The following is a 16,569-nucleotide window of genomic DNA, read 5'->3' as shown; positions in this document are numbered from 1 at the left end:
ATGACCAGTTGTTCCCTGTGTGCAAACAAAATCACAACGGAATTCTTTGAATCTCTCTATGTTGATCAAAAGTATGAATTGGGAGCTGCTGTGTTCATTGGATGGTTGGGAGCCTCGCTCTGCATAATCGGTGGCATCGCGCTTGCTTATCTGACAACGAAACACCCAGAATGGGATGTGCGTACAACTGGGCACATCTGTCACATGTTCATGGGCAAAGTGTCACAGTGGAGGAGATGCTGAAACTGCAAACCCTTCGAAACAATTTGACACGAACGCTCACGTCAAATGTGAGCACTGCTGCGGGCTGTCTTGAGTTTGTTATAAAGGTGAACCAGTCACAGAACGATCCCATCAGGGCCTCCTATAACCCACACTCAAACTATTTTTTAGACATTTTTTGAAGAATTTATTGATTGTATGGATGTAAATGTTCTTACACAATTATATGCTAAGCATTTTCTGTTGTGGCTTCCTACAAAAAAATAAAGAGGTTATTAAAAGAAAAAGTAATGGAAATGTGGAAGGGATTAGTCGTTGCCAGAGGACAGTAACCTGGTGGGTGGGATTCAAAGAGGTAGCCTCAAGGGTTTTCCTCGTGATGAAAAAATGGTTCTGAATCCTGCTTATTGTAGTGGTTACACAAATGTACACATGGGATTAGTGTGTGTAGAACTACATGCACACACAAGCACACACACAGGCGCACACACAGGCACACACACGAATGAGTGGCAGGTGAAAATTGAGCGTGATATCGTACCGCCGTCAGGTAAGTTGCCACCATGGAGGCTGAGTAAAGGGTTTGTGGAATTCCAAACACTATTTTTGCAGCTTCCTCTGTGTCCACTATTATTTCAAAGTTAGTTGTATTATTTAAAATTTCATGCATTTGTATTTTAATTCCTTAGCTAGGTTAGAGATTTAAATACAGTAACAGTGTCTCATAATTTTCCTAATTCAACTCAATGCCATTAAACTCAATTCATTCCAATATATATTCAGGGCCTATTAGAGATAAAGTTAATGAGGTTTAATATTCTCACCCTTAACATTATATTGTCCATCCAGCCTAGCACTGTGACATGTACCCATTAAGATCTAAAAAAATGGTATAATTTGACTGGCTTTATAATTTTTTATGGTGATATATGACAGGTCCCTTGTTTTACAAGCACTGCATTTTATTTACTTTATTTTCTTTCTCTGAAAAGATGAAACATATATGTAAGGAAAATGCATTTTCCAAATTCATTTCTGTCATTTAAATTGTGAAGCCACAAGGACTGATTAAAATATTTATATGCTCCATAAACTTATTTCAGTTTCCAAGTTGCATGTTTTAAGTATATTATTTTGCATCAAAAGATATATATTTCTATTTTTACCTTGAAATCAGGACAAAATAGATTAGACTACCAAATGACATTCTTGGTCTTTTTCTTTAAAAAAAAATCACCAAGCTTAAATTTGTGGGGAGGAGGGCAATTTTCTTAATGCTTTCTACTTGGTTCAACATTCCCAGACAGCAATTACAAGCTAAGTATCATTTCAGTAAATGAGAAATTCTTGTTTTCACGTCCTGATTGGCTTTATTACATGAGAAGGTTAATTGGGAGGCTTCTCCAGCGCACTGGGGTAATGACGAACAGCTGCAGTAGATTATGCTCCCCTGCACCCCCACATCATTTTGACTGAACGGCACCCAAACATTCAACTGTGCTGCTGATCCTGGTTGCAATTGTTTCTGGGTGAGCATTATAGGAAGCCAAAGGGAAACAAAAAGCCTGAGAGGAAATGTTCACATTAACAGTGGTTGATGCCCCTCCGCTGTGACCACTGAAGCTGTAGGATTTGACTGCTGGAGTTCAACATACTAGATGAGGTCTATCTGTAAAAAGTCCAGCCATTGCTAATATAACAAGAACAGTTTGTGTGACATCGATGTAACCTGGTAGCCAAGAACAGTGGACTGGAATGTGCATGTGTGAACAACGATGACTTCACTGTACTAGTCAGTGGGGGCGGTAGATGCTGCTGAGTGAGTGTGTGTACTGTGTGGCCATCACATTCAAAATGATTGAGTAGAGCAACGGATCTGCATTACACTTTGTGTTAAGCTTGAACATTCCTCTGCAGAAACCATTTGAATGGTTCAGAAGGCACCAACTATGGGCAACTGGTGACTGGCAACTTCATCATGACAACATGCCTGCTCATGCATCATGTTCTGTGCAGAGGTTTTTGGTCAAAACACCCAGGTGACTTAGCCCCCCTACAGGCCAGATTTGGTGCCCTGCAACTTCCGGCTTTTCTCAAAATGAAAATCACCTTTGAAAGGGAAGAGACTTCAGACCATTGCTGAGATTCAGGAAAATACGATAGGGCAACTGATGGTGACTGGGAGAACTGTGTGAGGACCCAAGGTGTCTACTTTGAAGGGGACTGAGGTGTCATTGTCCTATGTACAATGTTTCTTGTATCTTCTTGAATAAATGCCTCTATTTTTCATATTACATGGCTAGATACCTTCTGGACAGAACTCATAAATTGCACTCGTGGCAAAAATGCACTTGCCTAACACAAAAGCACTAAATGGCAGATTTTTGTGTCCCCAACCTAAGAATAACATCGCTGGTTTCAGTAACAGACAAAGGATGCCTCTGACTGCTTTGAAGAGCTTATAAAGCTCTTGCTTTATTAATATCTTTAATAACAACAGAAGATATGTTTGAACACTTATTGTGGGCCAAGCATTATACTGTTTCACATGTATCATCTCAGTTAATCCACTCCATTATACTAAGATAGAATTACTATGTGTATGTTAGAGATGATTCCTGGAGCACTTATGAAACTTATCTAGGGTCACAAAGCCAATAGCCATTCAAGTCTGGACTCTACTGAATCCAGTTCCATCCTTCCCCAGAGACTCACACTCATCATAATTGGTAGTTAAGAGAATGCTGTGTAGGGAACTGCATTGAGAGCAGATTGTAGGGTAGGGTAATTGTTAGGCCAGCAGATATTTCTCCAGGTTAGTAACTAATTGGCCAGGTCACCAAGTGGAAACTAGTATTCTCTCTTGTTATATCCATGCGAATTTGAGATGGTCCGCTTTCTACTGTGTGGTATTGTGATGCTGCAGTATTTGTTAGGGAGATAACATTTTCAGGTAAAAGCAACCTTCTTAGTAATAAAGGGAGAGTTGGTCAGTATTGCTTTAGATCAGGGGTGTCAAACTCATTTTCACTGGTGGCCACATCAGTGTTGTGGTTGCCTTCAAAGGGATGAATGTAATTTCAACTCCTTCACACTTAAGGAGTAGTTACATTTATACCGTTCTAAAATGATTTCAGCCCTTTGAGGGCAACCAGGAGGCTGATGTGACCCCCAGTGAAAGGGAGTTTGGCAGCCCTGCTTTAGATGGAAGATAGATAGGTGCCTCCAGTGCCCCTCTTGCAGGCTTCTCCTCATCCAAGGCTCCTCTTCCCCAAATCCACCATTTTGACTTCTTCTACAGTTTGGTTTGGTAGGATGAGCCAAAGCCCATGGTCTTCATCTAGGACTTTAAGGGGCTTGGTAAATAGTTTTTCATCCCACTGTCTGTTTTTAAAATGGTCCCTTTTGCCTCTCTTATCATTTCAGCAAGGAAGTGGAGGGATAGGTTAAAAGGGCAGGTTTGGAGTCTGATAGAATGAGGTTCAAATCCCAGTAGAGGCAGTTTCTGACTCTTACATCCACATTTTGGTCAAGTCAGCTTTCCTGAGCCTCAATTTCCTCATCTGTAAAATGTGAGTAACAATAGCACAACTTTTTTTGGTTGTTGTGAGAGTTAAATGAGATGATTCACGTAAAGCCCTATTCCTGTTAAGTGAAAATGCTCAAATGTTAGTCGTAAATAATTGTTAACAACACTTCATTTCTGATCTATTGTACTTGTTTTTTCCCATAATTTGGAATTCCTTTCTTCTTGACTAATCTCTGAGCTTCCTGAATCTCAACATGCCATTTTGCAGCCATGAAGACCATGTGTGTAGTTCTATGCAATTTCAAAACTTACATTCTTTGTATCCTAGTTGCCTACTACTGTAATAACCACTACTTCCCTAATTTTTCTTCCTCTGATACATTATTTAGCACCTGTGTAAATCTAAGCAGCTGTGCTCAGCAATGTATAAATATTTGCTTATGTGCTTCTGTTACATTTATTGATGTGATTCTGTGTACAGCCAGTCGCTCTGTTAAATGACAATCTCCTCAGGTCCAAGTGCCACCCTTTCTTTCACAGCTGGTCTGGGTGTCCTTCCCAGAGTAGATTTCAGGAAGACCGAAACTTCAACGTATACTACTGCTTTAATGCGATGTTAACAAGCGTTATGCGCTTATCGAGGACATTATTTCTTCAAGAAATGTCACCAAGAGCTAGGGTTCTAGAGAAATGTCAGCTTGGGGCCTTTAACTGGTGACTTTTCACATTTAAAAAATTAAAAGAACAAGTTTACAATTTGAGGAAGAAGTCAGCATTAAAGAAAAAGAATAAAAGGGTTTAGTATTTGTTACTTTCAAGAAAACTTTAAACCATATTTCCCTTGATCAGTGAAGTAATTGGTACATTGGGTTAAGAAAATATCAAGTCATGCCTGATAGTTGTAATAATAATAGCTGCACTTTTTGAGCACTTAGTAGGTGTAGGCACTTTGCTAGGAGCTTGGTTTCTCAACTCTCATTGTCTTCTCCTCACCCCCATGAGAATGCGCCATGTTTCTCCTCATTTCATGTAGAAGGAAACTAAAATTAAGAAAGGTTTACCTACTGTGGCTGGTGTGGCTCACTTGGTTGGAGCGTCGTCCCCATAACCAAAAGGTTGTGGGTTTGATCCCTGGTCAGGGTAAGATCCCTGTCTGGGTGTGTATGGGAGGCAACCCATTGATGCTTCTCTCTTTATCAATGTCTTTGTCTCTCTCCCTTCCTCTCTCTCTAAAAAGCAATGAAAAAATGTCTTTGGGTGAGAATAAAAGAAAAAAAAATGGTTTACCCATTGTCCAGGATAAAGCTAATAAAGTAACGGAGCCAGTCCATGTTAATCATGAACTACACTGCCTCCTTCAAAGGAGTTTTACAGATAAGCTGTAAAAGATAATTCCAATGTTCCTCTTTTTCTCCTTGCATAAGACCACCCACTTCCTGACACTGCCACCCTTCCCAAGGAAAGGAAATTCTATCAGTATATTCACGATTAAGCTTGCTTAGTGTACATAAAAAAGTGACAACTGCCAGGGTTATGGATGGTTTACAAGGAAAACAGAACAAAAAAAAGAAAGAAAGAAAACATGTAAAAGTCTCTTCCTGATTGCTTTTATTTGCTCCTGCTTTCAAAGTGCCTGGCTCTCCCTTCACTGCTGGCTGGTGACATCCTCAAGGGAGTCTTGTCCTGTCAGAGCGAAGCCATTAGGGACCATGCCTCATTGCCTTTCAAGAGGAAAGACAGGAAATACCTTTTGCTTACTTTCTCTTATCCTTATCTTCTCCCTTTTCCTTCCTCGGCTCTATTCTTTCGGAATAAGTAACAGCTAACTTCACCCAGGCGTTGGGTAACTTGAGCCCTCCCAGAAAACTGTCTGAGAATGCTGGCTCCGAACACACACACACACACACACACACACACACACACACACACACACACCCCACACGCAGCTGCTTGGGGCCTGCTCCCTGGCAGTCTCTCAACTCCCCGCCTGCTCCTCCTGGTTCTCAGGACCCAGCAATTCCAGAGTTAGCCTCTGGGCCTGCACATAAAGCATGCTTTAATAATAAAAACATCGAGTTGGTGTCTTCCAACTTCAAGCATTCTCTCAGTCTCTTAGCCTTGAGTTGTAGGGGATCCAAGAACTTCTCTGAAGAGTCAGGACCATGCTGTGGCTGAATTATAGAAAAATTCTTACATTTGTTCTGTTTTACAACAAGAGTACTGGGGAAGTTTCCAAGTTATAGCAACGTGCTATGTTCTACAATGTGATGATGGAGGGCAGCAGGGCATATATAAGCATGTTAATGATGCTTAGACTTCAGGCTTCTCCAGTGTCTGGCTTCCAACAGGGGCTCTGCTGCATTTAAAATTCATAATTGTATTCTGTGTTCCAGTTCTTTAAAAAGGCCTCCCAAATTGTATAATTTTCAGGCCACTTAAAATCTGTATTTATTCCTGGTTGAATGATTCTTTGAACACTAGTTCTACGCCATGTTTGACTTCAGGAATTCAAACCCTTAAAGGTTAAATACAAAAAAGTGCGAATTATATGAGCAACTAACATTTCTTGACACTTTACATGTATTAGGCACTGTTTTAAGCACTTTTTTATATTAACTTCTTCAGTCCTTACAACAACTATAGGCAGTAAGGTCTACTGTTAGCCCATTTTTAGGATGAGAATATTGATGTCACATAATGCCGCAGGGGTCCAGCTAGTAAGTGCCAAAGACTGGATTTGAGCCCAGGCGCTCCAGATTCAGAATTCAGAGCTTGTGCTGTTAGCCACTGTGCTATGCTGGTGTGAACTGCAAGTTTCTATTTTGTTTCTGGTTCTTTTGATGTCTTTGTTCTTTATCTTTAGTAAGTCAATGAATTTATTTTTGCCTTCATCTCTTCATCAAAAGGTTTTTCTCTCTGCTTTCCAGAGGTGAAAATGCATTTATACATGTTTAATATAGAAAACGGGAATCAGAGAAGGCATAAAATGCACTCCCGCAGAAATCCAGAGAAGGCAAGTGATGTGCCGCTTGGCAACAGAACTTGGGTTGGGACTTACGACTCTGCCTCTCATTCCTCACCATTAAGGCTCTTCTACAGAATACACTTACATTGTCGTAGGTATAGAGTGTAGTATAGTATAATATATGGGGTATAGTATAGTAGTATGCTAAGTACAGAGTATAGAATAGAATTTCCATATGCATTGATATAGAATTTAAACCAGTGATTTTATTTTAATTTAAAAGATTCTTTTTATTTCAATCGTAAATAAATGTATCTTTGTTCACATCAAAAGAAATTCCAGGTATAATCCCAAAGGAAATGATTAACTTTTGCGACTAACTTTATTATTATTCTTAAAGAGCCATTCAAAAAAGAAACCACCTGTGTTTCAGTTTGGTGTTATTTATGCTTTCAATACATTTGTCTATAAAATGTAGCATGAATGTTGAAGTTGTTGGTTAGAAGAATCTAAAACATTTACTCCCAGGCGAAGAAAGAAATGTAGGTTCTTTTGTGATTTAGATGTTTCTCACAGTGTTACAGTGGTTACCTGGATTTCCATCCATACTCAGAGTTCTTATATCTGAAACCTACAGGAAACACGATGTATTATTGTTCTTCAACCCCCTGAGCTTTATAAATTGACTGAGTTAAAAAAAATGGTACATAGGTAAAAAGCACAATGTTGTGTAATTGTGGTTTTCTTCAGGTAATCCTAGAATTTTTTTTTAGAAGGATGTTCCTGACAGTTGGGTTTGCTTATTTTTTTTTTTGAGATTTTATTTATTTTTCAGAGGTAAAGGGAGGGAGAGAAACATCCATATGTGGTTGCTTCTCATGCATCCCCCCCACACTGGGGACCTGGCCCACAACCCAGGAATGTGCCCTGACTGGAAATGGAACTGGTGACCCCTTGCTTTGTAGGCCAGCACTCAATCCACTGAGCCACACCAGCCAGGGCAATCCCAGAATTTTTAACTGTTTTTCTAATTATGTATGACAACAGCTCCCACAAACACCATTTTAAAGAAATTACTTTATTTCTTCTTGCATTCTCCATATGTACATTGTGAAGGCTCACAGTATTTTCTGGCAGCTCTGCCCTCACCTAACCCACATGAAAAACTTCCATTTTCTTCACATTTCACAATAATTCCTTACTAGGCCTCTGGGCTACAAAGGTAACTTAAAGGGCAAGAGACCCAACTGGCCCAGTCAGATTTCTACCAGCCTTCTCATCTCCCACCCTTTGGGCCTTTCGTCTTATCATCCTAACAAGGAAAGAAAGACAGAAAACAATGCCTTTCACCTATGATAACTTCCCCTCAAGATACCACACTATGTTTCAGCTTTTCTTCCCACTTCATACTCTTGAGCTGACGTGTTACTTCAGCATCCCTGCTTCTTCCAGGCCTGAGATACCTCGTCGTCACTTGTGGCTGTGGTGCTGACAGACGCAGCTGACCACCCTGTTCTCTGAGCTCGCTACATGTTTTACTTTCTAGACACCACTCCCATGTAGTTCTCTTCTCAGCTCTAGGACCACTTCTTCCCCTCATTTGTCTGCTTTGCTCATTCTGTTCCCCCTGCTTAAATACTAAATGTTATCAAAATTTACAACTGTATCAGCTGTTCTTGTCTTCGGCTTTACAAATCACCCTGAGTCATTTCCCCCTATCTCCTGGGGTGAACCACAACATTTTTATTTTTTGTACTTGTTCTGCCTCCTGCTTGATTCTCTCCTCTGAGTACTGGACACAAACTTCTTGAATTAGTCCACATGGAAGACCTGAAGTGCCTCACACTCAACATGTCTGAAGATGAATTGTGACTTTTGTAAAAACCTATCTTCTGCTTTGTGTTTTATGTGGACATTGGTAAATGTCATCATGGTTGATAAGTCCATTCCATCCTAAATTGTCAGAGCTCTTCAACTCCTTCCTCTTCCTCACTTCAATATTTAACCATTCACCTAAATCCTGACAATTCTATCTTGAAATGCCTCTCAAATCTATCTACTCTCCTCTTTTGTTACTCTCAATATGTCCCGTATCATCTCTCAGCCTAGATATGTCTACCTGCCTAACTAGCATTTCTGATTTCAGTAGCTCCCTTCTTCTCTCCTCCTCCACTGTATTCTCTCCGTGCCACTGGAGTGGTCTTTCTAATATGAACCTGATCAGGAGACGACTCTGGAATGGCTGTATGTTGTTGCTGAGTCACAGAATTGAGATGAGTTGTATTTTCTTCTCTCTTACCCGCTTTTATTTTCTACAGGGAGTACAAGCTATTTGTGCAACAAGGCAAAAAATATTATTTAAAAACAAATTGATGGGGTTAAGAAAACCTGACCTAAGAAACTTCAGAAAATAATGTTTTTACTACATTCCATAAAGCTAAAAACAACAAAACTATGTAAAAACACTGTGCTTTAGTTAGTAAATTTATGTCTTATAGAATTATGGATTAGTAATTGAAACTACAAGTACAAAAGGACTAAGTAAATATGTAAATAGTTGTAGGTGATGGAATCCAGGTTTCTCACTGTCAGGGATTACAGTTACAAAAAAGGAAGTGGGAATGCTAGAATAAACACTGTGGTGCAGTGATTGGAGTGGAAACATCAGCATGTACTCATGTTTAGTTTAATATTTGAACAAATAGATAAAAAAATAATTATAAATATGTGTGTATACATGGATTAGTGTACATGTATATACTCTCTAGCTCTCTCCTTTGAGAGGGCTTAGAAGCAGTGAAACTCCAGTAGCAAGAAGCGTACCCATCACCTTCACCTTGGTTTTTAGATATCAATTTCCAACACAAGGAAAAATATCTGCTTCTAGTCCTGGGTGAGGAAAGATCCTAAAATTTTGTAGTGCTAGAAAAAAGAAAAAAAAGATACAGCGTGTGAAAAAGAACACAGGAGCCAACCTGAAGGAGCTTAAAATGACCAAAGTAGAACAATTTGAGCAATTAAAAAATTGAATTATAATCCCCAAAACTAAAAAAAGAAAAACCTTTGGTTTCATACTAGTATAAAGAACAGATCAAACAAACAAACAAATAAACAAACATGAATAAAGAATAGGAAGCATATTTTCCTTAGAGAAGAATTCCCAAGAATACATGTGGTTACTACATCCCTCTCCAGGAAATCAACTTATTTGTCTTCGCTTTCAGTGCAGGCCAGATTTAATGATTCTTTTCTAACAAATTCTAATTAGAAGAGAAGAGAAACTGTCTCTGCATGGGGGGGTCTACATGACAGTAGCACTTTAACCATATGGTCAAGGTTGACATTATATCCCTGATAGAACACAATGAGTACAGTATGTCAGCTCTGGAGCATTCTGTCCCCAAATCATGAGACAACATCAGAAAAACTGCAAAATATCTGACTAGTACTTTTCAAAAGTGTCAAAGTCATAGAAGATAAGAAAGACCAAGAAACTTTGACATATTAGAGGATACTAAGGAGACATAATGACTAACCTAAATATGGTCCCCTAGATTGGATCCCGGAACAGAAAGAGCGTTAGTGGAAAAACTGGAGAAATCTGAATGAACTGTATAGTTTGATCAATGGCAATGTATCAGTGTTAATTTCCTAGTTTTGACAAGTGTTCCATGGATATGTAAAATGTGAAGATCAAGGGAAGCTGGATGCAAGGTATGTGGGAGCTTGGTACTACTTTAACAATTTTTCCATAAATTGAATATTCCGAAATAAAAACTAAGACAGAAAAAAAGGATGGCTTCCCACTGTCTGTGCGGTGCTTATCAACTTCTCTTGCAAAACTCATTTGCAGGTTTTTCAGTTTACATTCCTGGGCCCCACCTGGGAGAATCTGATGCGATGAGTCAGGCAAGCTGCATAATTGTGGCCTAGGAGGTTCTCATAGACTCCAAGTGTTGCTAAATCATTTTTCTATAGGACAGACAGATTCTGCCTATGACATTTCCCCTACACAAACTTTTAAATTTTTTAGAATAAACAATAGCTCAGGGACCATAGCCAGAATTGCCTTTTATAATTATAATAAAAAATATACTAGTGAATAAGGCAAAATGATTCTGAGTATAAGGAATATAGTTGTTAGGTTGAGTAGCTTTTCACACAGAGAGTTGCATAAAACTTGTGCATTTTATTTATAAACACAATATTGTAAGTTTTACGCTTGATAACCATGAACCTCAAAGCTTATTAAATATTTATAGATGAGGGAATTATTTCCATATCTTCATTTTGCATTCCCTTTGCTTTGAAGTGAAAATTTATACACGATACATTTCCAGCAAGATTTTCACATGGCTGTCCTGTGCTTGCAAGCTTCTCGTGAAATGGAAACACTCTAGAGTTGTTTCAATAGACAGGAAAAAAAACCACAACACTTGAAACCCAAACCAAGTTAGTCACATACAGCAGAAAGTTTAAAAAAGAAAAAGGTACTGCTAAAAAAAGATATATTGAAAAAAGATTGAACTCAGAGAGACCATGTAACTTAAATCTTAATATAGTCAAGAAAGAAGGACCCATACACATTATCTCAAACAGGACAACAAAAGCAGACATTAACAATAATAGAATAATTTAAAGGTATATATATCTTTATGTATCTATAAAATATGTATATATGTATTATATCTTTATATATTTATAAAATGTGTACATATGTATTTATGCACATATATACGTGTAAATATATACATATAAATGTGCATGTATACACGCACACATTTAGAATTTAAAAGCACTCTTTCAAACAAGGATTTTAACCAGGCTATCTTGATTTCACAAGGATATCAAACCCAATTACAAACTAGGCAAAAACTAATGACAGGAAAAACACTGAGTATTGAAACCTATGTGACATCGCCAATATGCTAACCACAAGCAGTGAATTGAATTCCAAGCCTCTCAGGATCTCTTGGGTTAAAGTTATGACATGGATGGGGGAGCAGTAGACCCTGAAAACTGGGATAGAAACACGCAGATGGATCTAACATAGCTGAAGAATTGAATGTCTAAATTCTGCTTACTTTGCCAGCAGAAGCAACTTTTCCTCTCTGACTGAGGAAGCTGTTCTTACAGCCTGGGGAACCTGCCGTGTCTCTCTTGAGGCAGTTGTCCTGCAGGGGAATGCCAAGGACTGTGGTGCTTTACACAGAGGGCTAATGGAGCTTATGTTTCAAGTTAATTACTCTGCCTGTTGGGGCTATTTTGGAGGCTATCGCAGTAATTTAGATGAGAGAGGACAGTGACTGGATCCACCCGGGAGCTGTGGGGTTGACAAGAAGTGGTCAGAATGTTAATACATTCTGAAAGTAAAGCCTGCACAGTCTGCTGACTAGTCATATGGGGCACAGTAGGGAAAGAGAAGAGCCAAGGATGATTTTAATGTTTTTGGCCTTAGCAAATAGAAGAATAAAGTTGTCCCCACCCCCAAGTGAGATAGAGAATGTTGCAGGTGGAGCAGGTTTGGGGCCAAGGTCAAGTTCCATTTTGGATCTATTAAATTGGAGAGGTTAGTCATCCTAGTGAAGATATGAAGGAGGCAGTTGGCTATATGAACCTAGAGAAGTTTGCATTGGAGATCTACATTTGGAGGTCATCAACATAAATCGTGAGGATACCCTGGGACTTAATGAGATCCCTAAGGGAGTAAGCATTGATGGAGAAGGGAAGTGGTCAAGGACCGAGCTTGGGACTCTCCAACTCTAACTCTTTTTCCTAAAGTAGAAGAACCAATCAGGGAAATTGGGAAGGAGTGACCAGTGAGGAAGAAGGAGAACTGGAAGTATCTCATCCTGGAAACCACAGAGAGGCGTGTGAGCAGTCAACCTTGTCACATGCTGGGCTGACAGTGGGATTGACCATTGGATTTAGTAACTCGGAAATTACTGATGACTTTGTCAAGAACAGTTTCATTAGAAGGGTGAAGACAAAAGCTTCACTGAGTGGATTTAAGACACAAAGAAGAAAAAAGGTAGAGACTGACAGGAAGTTTGCTGCAAAGGAGGGTAAAGGAAGACTGTTGGTAGGAAGCGTGGGATTAAAAAAAGCAATGCTTTTCATTTTAAGATGGGACAGATAACAGCATGTTTGAATCTGGAGAGAAATGATCCAAAAGTCAGTGAAAGATTAATGGTTGAGGACACAGACTAAAGAATTGGTGGACTGACACCCTTGCTTAGACGAGAGGGAGGGACCTAGCACAGAGAAAGGGGCTGACCCTTAGAGTGAAAACTTCATTCATCTGTGGAGGAGGTGGCAACACACAGAATGTGGGCAGCAGATATTTTGGTAGAAGCCTGTGGAAATGTCCTTCTAATTGCTTCTATTGTATTAGTGAAGTGAGAATTAAAGTCTGTGTGTGAAAGCAAGGATAGTCCAAAAATCCTATGAAGATAAAAATACAGGGTCCAGTAGAAGTAACACCTGCTTGAGTGTGGTTGGTAGGGTAATAATATGGGTGGAATAATTTATAGTTTTAATTTGAAAATTTCACTTAAAATGTCACATGGTGTGCTTGAGTGTGATATTGTTATATTACAGAATCCCATGCTTATGATTTTGTAATAAAAAATTTTATAGTAAAAGGGGGCGTTATTTGTGCAAGACCCTCCATTTCAAAGAAACTCATTACTTTTGAGGTCCTTCTATGTAGCAGTGGAATCAATGGAGGCAGGGGTTTAGTTTGAGAAGTGCCATAATAATGTGTACAAAGAACACCTGCCATGTGCAGCTACTGTCCAGCTGCTGGATGTATAACTCAAAATGATGTTCTTCCAGAACTTGGCACACATGGAGGGAAATCTCAGGGCTTTGATCCCTTGGTGGATGTTCTAAAAGGAGGGTAATGCATGGTAATTGCACAAACTGCTACCAGATAACTCACCAGCGAATTTAGGAGTGGAAATAGTACAGCTTCATCTTGATTCCAGAGGTCCAGATTCACGCAGTGTTTCAGGATCTTTTCTCTTCTGCATCTGGTGAGTTTCCTGAAGCAAATATTCATGTTTAGTCTGATGTGTAGCTGTCAGGTCTGTTTAGGTGTGCAGAGCCACTCAGTTCTCACTGCCTTAAGGTCTGCTGGGTTTTTTCCTGCAGTCTCCTGAGATGTCTTACAGCAGCACGCCTTCGGGCTGGCTTAACTGGGGGAATGGTGTTGGGCAGGGGGCTTCCTGGCACAGCGATGGCACTTTTAAACAGAGGAACACATTAGGAAATCGACTTCCCGTGTAATCATTCATTCGTCTATTTAGAACTGTGGAATTTATGAGCAACCACATTTATTTTGAGAAAAGAGGAGACTATTAAGAAGTAGTAGGCAAAAAGAAAATGATAGCACTCTATTTTTATCTCTATCTTGAAGTTAATCTGCAGAGAAAAATCTACTTTATTTGCACATTTTAAGTGTCTGTGTTTGAGTGTGTGTGCACATGTGAGCCTGCGTATAAAAATCTGGGTAGATTTCATGACTTTTTGCCCACCTTTGTAGTAACAGGCAATTCTACATTTTAGGTCACAAACATGGAGTCTCAGCTCTCTACTAAACCAGTCAGAGGTATTAATTAATCTCCATTCAAGGTTAAGTTTCTTCTCTTCTCCCTGTTGTCAAGGGGCCCATTGTTTTCTGGACAGGATCCTTTCTGATATCACCTCAGAACAGCATTCCTCTTATATTAGCTTTCTATTGATGCATAAAAAATTACTGGAATCTTTAGGGGCTTAAAACAACATACATTTATTACCTCATTTTCCATGGGTAAGAAATGGGGCCCTCTTCTCAGAGTCTCTAAAGCTGTGATTAAGGGGTCAGACAGGCCATGTTTCCTTCTAGAGCTTGGGGTCCTCTTCCAAGCTCATGCGATTGTTGGCAGAATTCTGTTCTGCATGGCTGTAGATCTGGGGCCCCTGTTTTCTGGTTGCCCATCAGCCAGGGCCATTCTCAGCTCCTAGGAGCCACTTGTAACTTTTTGCTGTCTGTCCTTATTGGAGGCCCTTTGACTGCATGGCAGCTACTCCTTCAAAGACAGGAGAATCTCTGCCATTTGCCAAGAGGGAGTCATATAACGTGATATAACGATAGGAGTGACTGTCCCATCATTTTTGCCTAATGAAGGTGGTGACTTCCCATTTCGTTGGCATACAGTGCAACCTAATTGAGGCAGGGACATCTAGTCACTCTCATCATATTCTACCAGCTGGGAGCAAGTCACGGGTTCTGATCATGTTCTGTGAGAGGGGGCTGTACGGGACTATGACTCACCTGAGGTCACCTTAGGTTGTATCCACCACACCACCATAGGTTCTACACCTGACCCCTGAGTTTTACAGACCCTGGACCCGTTGTCAGAGAGGAGCACAATTTCTTCTCCACATAGGCTCAGCTTTTCTGTGTCTTGTTACCAAAGCAGCCTGCTGGCCCCTCTTTCCTTCAGGATTTCCTGGAAGGCAGAGACGTGTTTTCTGTGTTCCGCTGCAAGGACCACGTGTGAATCCCTCTGGTGGTCCCTTTGAAGGCTGTGGTCTTTTGACCCAAAGCAAAGGAAGTTGAAGCTGACATTGCAACCCTGCCTTCAGATGAAAAAAGAATTGGTTGTCACAGTGTAAATTTCTCTGAAGAATTCGCCTCAGATCTTCTTTCTCCTCTTATTCTGATGTCTTTGTATAAATTTAATCTTGTTGATGGGCTCAACAGTCTGGTAGAAACTTCAACTTCCAAGGAAACCAATAAATTACAGTGTAAAATGCATAAAGTAAGAATAGCAGCACGTAGAGAACTGGGTGACACTGGAAAGCAGGAACAGGTGTGGGCAAGGGTGAGGCAGTTTAGTGACATTTTTCTTTATAATCTCTGTAGCACTAATCATTTTTTAAAAGAATATCTACCTGTATGAGTCGGATTTTAAACAAAATTAACTCAGGGTCCCTGCTTTTATTAGGTCTTTGTCCTTTCATGTATTATTGGAAGACTGAGCAGAGGAATTTTTATTCTTTAGTTTACTCATCGGCTCAGTGAGCACAACAATGCTTTAAAATTTAAGAAATAAAAACCCTTGGTTAAATGTTTTGAGACCCTTTCAAGAAATATGCTTAAAAATGTTAGCTGTGATGAGCTGATTTGCCATCATCGAACCTTCTAAATATCGAATCAAATACTCTTTGCCTAAGTGTTTTCTATCTCAAAGTTCTGGCCCACGTGAGACAATCTGGTCTCAGCTGAAAGTGAATTTGCTAAACACAAGCTGCACTGATGCCTTGTGCTTAGTACGGCTTCAAGTTGAACTGTCGATCGCACATTTGACGTGTCTAGAAGTCAAGGCTCATTTTAGTGGAATGTGTTCTGTCTGAAATGTTCACTAATGTTCCTTGTTACCCTAACCTTCCATATTAATATCCTAGGCATGTTAATATATGGACATATTGAACATACAAACTGTGTAAGATAGGAAATCACAGTAAAGGCTGAAGCAGCATTCACAGGCGGAAGCAAACTGTGTCAGTGATCGTGAAGATGAGGCCAAAGTCACAGCTGGGACAGTCCCTGCCATCAGCAGTTAGGATAGTCGACATTCAGGCTTGAGGGGCCTGGGGCTCAAAGATCACTCTTTTGAGCTGTACCTTTCAACACTCGAAAAGTACATTAGAAAGCAGAGGCAGCCCTTCCTAGTACAGTTAACGATTTATCTGCTGTAAACTGACTCAGGCCATTTTGGAGAGGCACAACTCTGAAGTTATTTTGGGAGATAATAGGAGATCCCAATAGTGTGATGCAGGTGAAGTTTAGCTCCTCTCTCTGCTT

Source organism: Artibeus jamaicensis, unplaced genomic scaffold, assembly GCF_021234435.1.
Source record: "Artibeus jamaicensis isolate MK-2021 breed Jamaican fruit bat unplaced genomic scaffold, CSHL_Jam_final contig_387, whole genome shotgun sequence".
Taxonomy (NCBI): Eukaryota; Metazoa; Chordata; class Mammalia; order Chiroptera; family Phyllostomidae; genus Artibeus; species Artibeus jamaicensis.
This window is presented reverse-complemented; position numbering follows the sequence as displayed.